The 8,838-nt window shown below is 51.5% G+C and overlaps 1 protein-coding gene across 2 annotated transcripts in view; it reads left to right on the top strand.

Annotated features, from left to right (window-relative positions):
• Positions 1-346: 346 nt before the first annotated feature.
• Positions 347-8,838, top strand: part of TDRD7 (tudor domain containing 7) — a 109,098-nt gene continuing 100,606 nt past the window's right edge. For both annotated transcript variants that reach the window (XM_074994496.1, XM_074994498.1), the window contains exon 1: positions 347-406. The gene's annotated coding sequence lies outside the window, so the exon portion shown is untranslated. The remainder of the gene's footprint in view (positions 407-8,838) is intronic.

Below are 8,838 nucleotides of genomic sequence, written 5' to 3'. Positions count from 1 at the left end.
CCCCACACAGCCCCCCCGCCCCTAGCTTCCCCCCGCCCACACAGCCCCCCTTCACCCCTCCCACCCCACACAGCCCCCCCGCCCCTAGCTTCCCCCCGCCCACACAGCCCCCCTTCTCCCCTCCCACCCCCACACAGCCCCCCCGCCCCTAGCTTCCCCCCGCCCACACAGCCCCCCTTCTCCCCTCCCACCCCCACACAGCCCCCCCGCCCCAGCTTCCCCCTCCCCCTCCCCCTCCCCCCACTTTCGGTTTCCATTCCTGCCCGGGGGAGGGGCTGGGCACGCATGCGCAGGACGGCGCTGGCGGAGGGCGCGCCGGCGTTATAAGGCGGGGCGGGGGCGGTGCCGCGCCTGAGGTGCTGGAAGCGGCAGCGGCAGCCGCAGCCGCGCGCCCTGAGGGGCTGCGGTGAGTCGGGCCCGGGCCGGGGCCGTGCGGCGATGCTGGAGTCTGGGAAGGGGGCGGGGCGCTGTGGGGCTGGGACGGGGGGAGCTGGTGGCTGGGAGCGAAGGGGAGCTGTGGGGGGCGGGGCGCTGTGGGGCTGGGACGGGGGGAGCTGGTGGCTGGGAGCGAAGGGGAGCTGTGGGGGGGCGGGGCGCTGTGGGGCTGGGACGGGGGAGCTGGTGGCTGGGAGCGAAGGGGAGCTGTGGGGGGGCGGGGCGCTGTGGGGCTGGGACGGGGGGAGCTGGTGGCTGGGAGCGAAGGGGAGCTGTGGGGGGGCGGGGCGCTGTGGGGCTGGGACGGGGGGAGCTGGTGGCTGGGAGCGAAGGGGAGCTGTGGGGGGCGGGGCGCTGTGGGGCTGGGACGGGGGGAGCTGGTGGCTGGGAGCGAAGGGGAGGTGTGGGGGGGCGAGGCGCTGTGGGGCTGGGACGGGGGGAGCTGGTGGCTGGGAGCGAAGGGGAGCTGTGGGGGGGCGGGGCGCTGTGGGGCTGGGACGGGGGGAGCTGGTGGCTGGGAGCGAAGGGGCGCTGTGGGGGGGCGGGGCGCTGTGGGGGGGCGGGGCGCTGTGGGGCTGGGACGGGGGAGCTGGTGGCTGGGAGCGAAGGGGAGCTGTGGGGGGGCGAGGCGCTGTGGGGCTGGGACGGGGGGAGCTGGTGGCTGGGAGCGAAGGGGAGCTGTGGGGGGGCGGGGCGCTGTGGGGCTGGGACGGGGGAGCTGGTGGCTGGGAGCGAAGGGGAGCTGTGGGGGGGCGAGGCGCTGTGGGGCTGGGACGGGGGGAGCTGGTGGCTGGGAGCGAAGGGGAGCTGTGGGGGGGCGAGGCGCTGTGGGGCTGGGACGGGGGAGCTGGTGGCTGGGAGCGAAGGGGAGCTGTGGGGGGGCGAGGCGCTGTGGGGCTGGGACGGGGGGTGCTGGTGGCTGGGAGCGAAGGGGAGCTGTGGGGGGGCGAGGCGCTGTGGGGCTGGGACGGGGGGAGCTGGTGGCTGGGAGCGAAGGGGAGCTGTGGCGGGGCGGGGCGCTGTGGGGCTGGGACGGGGGAGCTGGTGGCTGGGAGCGAAGGGGAGCTGTGGGGGGGCGGGGCGCTGTGGGGCTGGGACGGGGGGAGCTGGTGGCTGGGAGCGAAGGGGAGCTGTGGGGGGGCGAGGCGCTGTGGGGCTGGGACGGGGGGAGCTGGTGGCTGGGAGCGAAGGGGAGCTGTGGGGGGCGGGGCGCTGTGGGGCTGGGACGGGGGGAGCTGGTGGCTGGGAGCGAAGGGGAGCTGTGGGGGGGCAGGGTGCTGTGGGGCTGGGACGGGGGAGCTGGTGGCTGGGAGCGAAGGGGAGCTGTCGGGGGGTGGGGCGCTGTGGGGCTGGGACAGGGGGTGCTGGCTGAGAGCGAAGGGGAGCTGTGGGGCGCTGTGGGGCTGGGACGGGGGGAGCTGGTGGCTGGGAACGAAGGGGAGCTGTGGGGGGGTGGGGCGCTGTGGGGCCCAGGGGGGAGCTGGCAGCTGGGAACGAAGGGGAGCTGTGGGGGGGGCGGGGCACTGTGGGGCCGTGGGGGGAGCTGGTGGCTGGGAACGAAGGGGAGGTGTGGGGGGGGGCACTGTGGGGCTGGGACGGGGGGTATTGGCTGGGAGCGAAGGGGAGCTGTGGGGGGGTGGGGCACTGTGGGGTTGGGGGGAGCTGGTGGCTGGGAACGAAAGGGAGGTGTGGGGGGGTGGAGCGCTGTGGGGCTGGGAAGGGAGCTGGCGGCTGGGAACGAAGGGGAGCTGGAGCTGTTGCGGGGGCGGGGCACTGTGGGGCTGGGAGCGAAGGGGTGCAGGAGCTGGGGGGCGGGGCACGCTGGGGCTGGGAAGGATGCTGGGGTCTGGGAACGAAGGGGTGCAGGAGCTGTGGGGTGGGGCACACTGGGCCTGGGAAGGATGCTTGGGTCTGGGAACGAAGGGGTGCAGGAGCTGGGGGGCAGGGCACACTGGGGCTGGGAAGGATGCTGGGGTCTGGGAGCGAAGGGGTGCTGGAGCTGTGTGGGGGTGGGGCACTGTGGGGCTGAGAAGGGAAGGGAGCTGGCAGCTGGGAATGAAGGGGTGCTGGAGCTTTGGGGGGTCTGGGTGGTCTGTGGCTGGGCCAAGAAGGGTGCCTTGGGGTTCCTGGGAGAGTGACAGGCCCTGCTGGCTCCCAGTGGGTGGGATGGGTGAATGGTTAGCTGTTGGCCTGGGTTTGTCAGCCCAGCCCTGAGGGTCTGGTCAGGGGCAGTTTACTTAAAAAAACAACCTGTCCCAGGTGGTGCTAGGCCCAGCTGTGAGTGCAGGGGCTGAACACCATGGCCTGCCAAAGTGTGGGTAGAGCAGGCTGTGGCTGGAGACTGAGGCGCTGGCCAGCCTGTGGCTAGGGAGCCGTGGAGCTGGGGCTTGTCTTCAGTGATTCTTTGTGGCAGTGAGTAGTGACGTGCAGAACAGTAGCACGCTAACTACTCTTAGCAGAAGTGCAGAGAGGTAAACTACAAAAACATAGTAGGGGCTCTCAGAAGAGTAGCCAAGTTAGTCTGTAGCTTCAGAAAAAATAGGCAGTTGTGTAGCACCTTAAGGACTAAGAGCTTATCTACACTTGCCCCCTTTGAGGTTGGGGGCATGGTAATCAGGGTGATAGGAGACTACTAATGAAGTGCTGTGGTGGATATGCAACACTTCATTTGGTTAGTTCTGCCTCATGGCAACTTTTGAAGTGCCGGTATGTGTGTAGCCACAGGCACTTTGAAGTGCTTTCGCTCCCCCAAAATTTTGAGGCGTAAAGCCACTTCAAAGTGCCTGTGGCTACATGCATGTAGGCACTTTGAAGTTTGACACTTAGAAGTTTCTGTGGGGGAGAATTAGCCTAATGAAGTGCTGCAGTGAATATGCAGCACTTCATTAGTAATCTCCTGTGACCCTGATTACCATGCCCCCTTTGAAGTTGGGGGGCAAGCGCAGATTCAGCCTAAGGGTTTTATTTATTAGGTAATGAGCTTTTGTGGGTAAGACATGCATCTGACAAAGTGGGTCTTTGCCCACAAAAGCTTAAGCTCCAAAAAAAAACCCAAAAACTGTTAGTCTATAGGGTGCCAAAGGTCTTCTCATTGCTTTTTAACTAATACATAAAATTGTTAGTGTTTAAAGTGCTACAGGGCAGCTTGTTTTTACAAAAGCATAATGATCAACAAATCTGTTTGTTTTAAATAGTACAAAGATTTTTGGAAAAATGTTTGAGACATGAGCAGAAACTATGCAAAGTGACATGTACAGGTTGATCCTCTCTGGTCCGGCAACATCCATAACCCAGCATGATTTTAGTTAGCCTGACCACTTATGCCAAATTTCCCTCAGTGCCGCCAAGTTTGTTTACAGCCACCAGTCCTGACTCTCGGTGTTCTGTGCTGCTGTTTAGCTGTAATTTACCCCTAAATGTCTTCTGAATGCCCAGTAAGCAGTGGAAGCATTGGTAATGTTGCTAGACAATATTAACCTCCTGTATACCAGCAGATTCTCTCATCTGGCACCATTCAGGTCCCAAGAGTGTGGGGTTGTACAGGAGCATAAATGAACACAAACTTGTGTGTGAATAGTATCCTGGCCTCCCCAAACTTGCAGTAGTTATCAAGTGCACAATGAGTTTTATGAGACTGTCAATCAAATCTGAGTTATGTAATTTTTAGATGACAGGGCTGTAAATAGTTTTCTTTGATTCTTTCTTATTCCTGTAGCACATTCCTGAAGTTCTAGATCATTCCAAAATAAGGCTATATTCAAATTTTATTTTTTGGTTAATACTTACAGTAATTTTCTATGTCTATTTCAACAATTACTGGATTTACTGAATGAAACATTAGATGAAAAATGCTGTGCAGGGCATAATTTGTATAGGGTTCTGTTGATTTCTGCTTCTACTTTAACTCAATTTCTAGAGTCATTCAAAATAAAAAATACAGCTGATGGCAATTTTGAAATTTAGTCCGTTTTCACAAATTTCCTATCTTTGTTTAATCAACCCTGGAGCTGGAAAAAAAAAACAAACAAATCTTAAGATCCCTCAAAATCCATTTTTTCTCTTCCCCATCCATTTTTGTTGATTTATGTTAATGCTTTATGAAAACAACCAAAGCAGTAAAGTAGCAGAACCTCATCAAATTCCAGTAAAGGCTGATAAATGCAGTTCAAGAACATTATTAGACTTGTCCTTAATACTAAAGCCATAGTTTTAAAAGTTTGTAAATTACAAATGGAATATCTGAACAATTCTGGCTTACTGTAATTATTAGTTTGCTGTCACATAACTAAACAGAAAAATTCTCAGTAAGAAACATCAAAACAACTTTAATTCTTCCTGTGTGTAAATGGTCATAGTTGGGAAAAAGCCATTTTATGGCCTTTCTGTCTAAACTGCCTGTCTTTAATACCTTTTTTATATAAAAGTTTTTAAAACTTGTATGAAAATTTTTCATTATGCAGAATCAGAATTTTTTTAAGTGTAAGCCCATCTCCTCTACCTCTCCCTAGTACCTTCCATGTTGCTCTGAGAGCTAATTTTTTGTCTTTAATGTGTGTAGGGGAAATGACTGTGGTTCTATCTTCTCTGCCATTTACTCACAGTAGTGATCACGTCCTTCTGCTTCTCCACCACCGTAGTAGTACAAAAGCACATTTTAGTATCATAATTCCATACACTTGAACTAAACAATAGCTTTTCAAATACAGCTATTGTACAAAAAGAAATTCTTAAATCATGGCATATCCTAAAAATGCATGTTACATTAAAACAAGAGCTACAGATATCATAAATCAGATGAGAGAACCTAAATGAACTGTTGTCCAGGTTTGTAGTGTTTAAGGCATAATATTGTTTCTGTGATAATATTACTATCTGTGACTTCAGCAGAAGTGATATTGGGTCTTAAAATGTGGAACTTTTCTATTTAATCGGCTGTGTGCCCTGTCAAGGATTGTCAAATTAGTTATATAATCAAAGCTTGTGATTACCATAGTGATAAACTGCTGGTTTTAGCATGGATCTTCTGCTGAACTGCTGTTAGCAATCTCCACTATAACTTATTTTTGTGTATACAGTCACTTTGTGTGTGTGCTAGATGAGCCCTAATAAGATGCCTGAGTCTGATGGACTTGTTTGATTACAAATACTCAGAGGGAAAACTCATGAAATGTAGCCCAGGCAGGTGAAGTGCTTGGTAAGTCTGGCCTTCATATAAACTTCTCAGGGTTCTTGAAACTGAAACTCATTGAGCATATTGGGTCTAAGTTTCCCTCTTACCTTCAGCATGGGCAGTATAAAGATGAGCATATTGGCATATGGAAAGTGGAGGACAGGTTCTCAGTGTATGTCTCCATGTCTGGCCTGTGTCAGCAGACTTGGGCTTGTGGAGTTCACGCAAAGAGCTTGTTTAACTGCACAGTAAACACCTGGGATGGATCCCAAGCTAAGTCTAAGGTCTAAGTCTACACTTACCGCAAGCTTGACTCCTTCAGGATGGATCTTCTGGGCTTTGAATTAGCACACCTAGTGACGGTGGGCTAAATTGAATCATTAGGGCTCTACAGTCAATCCCAGTACTCATTCTCATGAGGAGTAACGGAGGTCCATGGGAGAGTTTCTCCCATCAAACTCCCTCTGTGTTCATGACCAGAAAAATTGATCTTCAATACATTGAGTCCAGCTGCATAATTGTAGCTAGAATTGCATATCTTGTATCGATTTTTTTCTTTCCTCACCACATCACTTGTTAACTCAGTTAACATGGGCCTGCCACAGATGTTTAATTGTGATGTAGACATACCAAAGGGCTGCAAGCTGGGGATTTGTTGCTTTATTCAACTACATATGAACAGAGTGGGAAACAGCTGAAGAAGGAAACCTTGAATCTGAACAAGTTTTCAAAAATATTAGAACACAAAATGTTGCTTTTTAGGAAAAAATCTTGGATGATTAGTTTTAGGTACTATGTGCTAGTCTTACAAGAAATCATTTTGTTTGAAAATTACTAATATTAGTATCTCCCTAGAAGTAGTGTGTGTGTGGAGAATCAGTTTAGCTGGCTTGTATTATATGAGGATAAATACTTTTCTTGGGGTGAGGGTGCCAAGAAAGACAGTTTTCCCCAAGTAGTTTGAAACATGGCAAACAGTTGGCTGATGAGTACATTCTCTAACAAACTTGAAAAGAGAACAGGTTGCTTGATAGTTATGAACTGAAAATTGGCTGCATTGCCCACTGTCTTCTAGAATTCTCCATTATTAAGTAGTGATGTATGACCTAGTCTCTGGAGCACAGTGTTGCTTTATGAGATGTCTCTTTCAGAAGCATGTCTCCTCACTAGGAGCAGGATTAAAAGTGGTCTATTTTCCCCACTAAATTTGAGGTGCAGCATGAGTGTGTTTCATAGTGCTGTGTACTTGGAGGTTAAGCATAGGAACATGTACAGTAAAACTAGCTACCTGTATTTTTATTTTGAGTAACAGTTGTTGGCACTTGAGTGCATCACAGCTTCTCCAGTAATATTGCTTCCTTAAAGGTGTCCTCAACTAAGATTTTCACACCTGGGCTCAGCTTCTTAAGATTGTCAGAATGCCACGAATTGTAAAGAATTTTGGCCATCAGTGGCAGTGAGAACAGGATGCACGTTAGCAGTGATTAAGCTGTCCTAAGGAACTGGCCAGAAGCTTCCTATTGACCTACAGCAAAGAAGTTCTGCATGAGCTGTCTCTGCCAGTCACAGCCACAGCTCTTCTCTCTCAATTACTTCAAAGCTACTCAGACTGCATCTACACTGAGAAATTCAATACTTACTAAATACAACTTTAACCTTGTTCTTATGAATTCGAATTTAAGTATCTACAAACCTGGAAGTTCAAGCCACTGTTTCTGTGTTGGTTTTTCTGTGTCCTATTGTCGTATCCAAGTTTGACTGTGTGAGCAGTGCATTGTGGTTCCCTATCCCACAGTGCTTTAGCCCTGGCTGCTTGTGGGTGTTTCATGTCAGGAATCCCAGAATGCAAAGCACTGTGCCAGAATTCAGAGTACCCAGTAACTGTGCAAAGACAAACAGGCGATTGTACCATTTTGTCCAGCATTTTCCCCAGCACAGCACTAGCACAAGCATGGATCCCCAATTGTTCCAAGTCATTGCACACACCCTTGTGGCAACTTCCCAGACGTCGTGCCGTTTTGCTTTGTTACAAAGTTCAGTTGATGGTTCAGGATGGTGATGTTAATGATGCTGGTTTTGAAGATCAAATCTTTCATCTGCAGTCCCTGAATGCATTGCTGACAGTGGAGCAGTGGTTTTGGACTCGTGGGACCACATTGTTTGAGTCCTGGAATGACCAGCAGTGGCAGCAGAACTTTTGCATGGGCAAGTCCACTCTTATGGAACTTTGTGATGTGCTGGCCCCTGCACTGAGATGCAGCAACACACAGATGGGGCTGGCTTTAACAGTTCAGATGTGAGTGGCAATTGCTCTGTGGAAGTTTGCAGTGTCAGATAGTTACCAGTCAGTGGCTAATCAATTTGGGGTGCATAGATTTACAGTGGGGTCTCTGGTGATGCAGGTGGCCCAGGCAATCTGTCAGCATCTCCTCAGGAACACTGTGTCCCTGGGAGACATACAGGCCATAGTGGATGGCTTTGCTGCCATAGGGTTTCCTAATTGCAGTGGGGCAATAGATGACACACACATCCCCATCATGGCCCCAGAACAGCTGGCCTCTGGGTATATAAACAGAAAGGAATACTTCTCTATGGTTTTGCAGGCATTGGCAGATCGCAATCTCGCTTTCAGTAAAACAATGTTTGTTGGGGAGAGTTCATGACACATGCACCTTCAGAAATTCTGGACTTACAGAAAGCTCATGTATGCGACTTTTTCCACAGACTGGAAAATTCAGACTGGCGATGTGGAGATGCCTATTGTAATATTGGGTGACCCTGCTTTTACCCTCTGCTCTTTTGCCTTATGAAGTCTAACACAGGAACCCTGGACCGCAGCAAGGAAAACTTCAGTCAGACTCAGCACGTGCGGAATAGTGGTGGTGGAAAGCACCTTTTGGCTGTTTAAAACGAGGTTGAGATGCTTAGTGACCACGTGGCCCTCTCTGGAACAAATGTCCCAACCATGATTATAGCATGTGTTTTGCACAACATTCGTGAATCCAGATGGGAGAATTTCCTGTCCTTGTGGAATTCTGAGGCTGAGGCCATCAGCAGGGCTTACTCGCAGCCACCTACATGGCCATTCACCAATAACCATACACAGGCGGCAGCAATAAGGGACTCTTTAAAACATAGCTTTATGAATGATCTGTGATGCACATGATAGCAGTGTATTTCTCTGGATCCCACGAAGCCTCACTCCCCAAACGGATTTGTGCTCCCCACCAAAT

This window comes from Carettochelys insculpta, chromosome 5 (genome assembly GCF_033958435.1).
Source record: "Carettochelys insculpta isolate YL-2023 chromosome 5, ASM3395843v1, whole genome shotgun sequence".
Taxonomy (NCBI): Eukaryota; Metazoa; Chordata; order Testudines; family Carettochelyidae; genus Carettochelys; species Carettochelys insculpta.
Note: the sequence above shows the minus strand (reverse complement) of the source record. Positions and strands in the feature narration are given on the sequence as shown.